Genomic DNA, 2,006 nt, shown 5'->3' with positions numbered 1-2,006 from the left:
GTATTTGAGTGCCTTCGAATGCTAACATAAATAGAGGAAACCATGCCGAAATTTCGATGAGCCACCTAGTATCTCGAAATTTAACATGGGACTTTGTGTTAGTGTTTCGGGGGTGCCACAGGATAGGAAGATAAATGAAAGGGTGAGAATGGAAAATAGGGATAAAAATACCCTGATGAAGAATGAGACCCATTGATAAGACCCATTGATGAGACCTAAGGCCTTAAATAGAATCCCTAGAGGAGATTGAGAACCCCAAACTGCCTAAGAAATACTCCACTGACCAAAACCATAAGGTAGAACCAAAAACAGTATACTAACGGGTATTAGAAAAGGAAATCCGAAAAAGGACTCTGTGTAGAAGATCAATCATAACGAATGCCCATTTTCTTGGGAAAGTGAATAGAAAAAAGATAGTAATACCCTGGAAAGTAAACACTTTCGCTTGCCCAAAAGAGAATGTGTTCGCTAAAAATTTGGCAAATAAAAGCTAAGTGTTGGAAAGCGAATGAAAGAAGTACCCCACAAGCGAACGTGTTCACTTAGGCTTTTGCAAATGCATTCGCTTGGATATAGCAAATGCGTTCTCTTAGATATAGCAAATGCGTTCACTTTAGTTCTAGACTTAGTCAATTTTGATTATTTTTTTACTGCTGCTCTGTTCCAATTTGTAATCAAACCAACCTTTTCAACCATCATTTTCATTGCTTTTTGAGATTCATTTTAGTAAAAAGTCCCCTAAAAAAACCAACATATTTTCCACAGTCTCTATTACCACACTAAACCATTGTATCCATCTATTGTGTTATGTATTGGTAACTTTTGTTCTTCGTTTTAGATTAGAAATGGAAGGCCAAGATTCAATCAACTCTATTGCCCAAGTCTTAGTTGTTCTAGTATCAATTGTGTAAGACACCACTGCTCAAGCACAAACTACTACCTCTCAAATGCAAGTCACTGATGTGCCAAACACAACCAATATGGCATCTGCCTCTGAACAAGTAGTTGTACCAGTGGTTCTAATCCCCAAAGTATGGCCAGAAGATGCAACTGAATATGGGGTAGAGTTCAAAGATGAAGTTGTTAAGCCAACTGTGGTGAAGAGTGTAAGGGGAAACCAAATGTTTTTTCGACCAACTATCATCCCAAAGGGGGTCAAAGTGCAAACAATTGAAAAGATGCCAATGTTAGGTTTAGTTATGTGATTTTCGAGTTTGAAACATCTACACTACGTGGATTAGAGACTCCACCATTCTTTTTTAGAAAAAAGGTATGACTAGCTACCCAAAAATTAGTTTCAAAAATTGATTCTTTTTTTTGCATTGTAGTGACTCTCGTACGGATAAAGTAACCGATCTACCTAAGATCTAGGTAAGTATTTCAATTAGAGATTGGGGAAGGTATTAGGTACCCCTCTCTCTCCACCTAAAGTGACAATCTTAAAAATATGGCTATTTTGAAAAAATATAAAAATAAAAGAAAAATTCAAGACAATGATGACATTTTACTTTTAAACGTAAGGGACTTTGATGTTGGCTTAGAACATGAGGATCACCTCATTGAGAGAGGAGACCCTAAACATGTCTTGCCTAAAGAGCACAAGTTTTGAAAAGTATGGACTTTTACGGTTATGGGCTCACTCTCATAGAATAAAGAAAACCCAATTACCTATAATCTCAAAATGATTTGAGTGGTGTGTGCAAGTTGTAAGTGGATTAAAGAAGGTAGCGCTTTATTTTGAAAAGGGCTTGAACCCTGACACTTTTGATTGAACCACCGAAATTCAATCTATCGAGAGTAGGTGAGGGTATTCACTACATCTTAAGAGTATTCTAAATCGAAAATTAAAGAAGAATGGGGAAAGATAGAAGAGGGAAGAAGAAATAATTGCACACTTGTCCTTAACCCTACCTTGTTCTAATCTTTCTTTTATTTGTCTTCAAATGGTGGCTTTTGAATCTTAATCTTTCTTTTGGTATAAAAAAATTGAGATTAGTGGATTTGAG

This window comes from Akebia trifoliata, chromosome 1 (assembly GCF_017979445.1).
Source record: "Akebia trifoliata isolate Shusen 1 chromosome 1, ASM1797944v1, whole genome shotgun sequence".
Lineage (NCBI taxonomy): Eukaryota > Viridiplantae > Streptophyta > Magnoliopsida > Ranunculales > Lardizabalaceae > Akebia > Akebia trifoliata.
Note: the sequence above shows the minus strand (reverse complement) of the source record.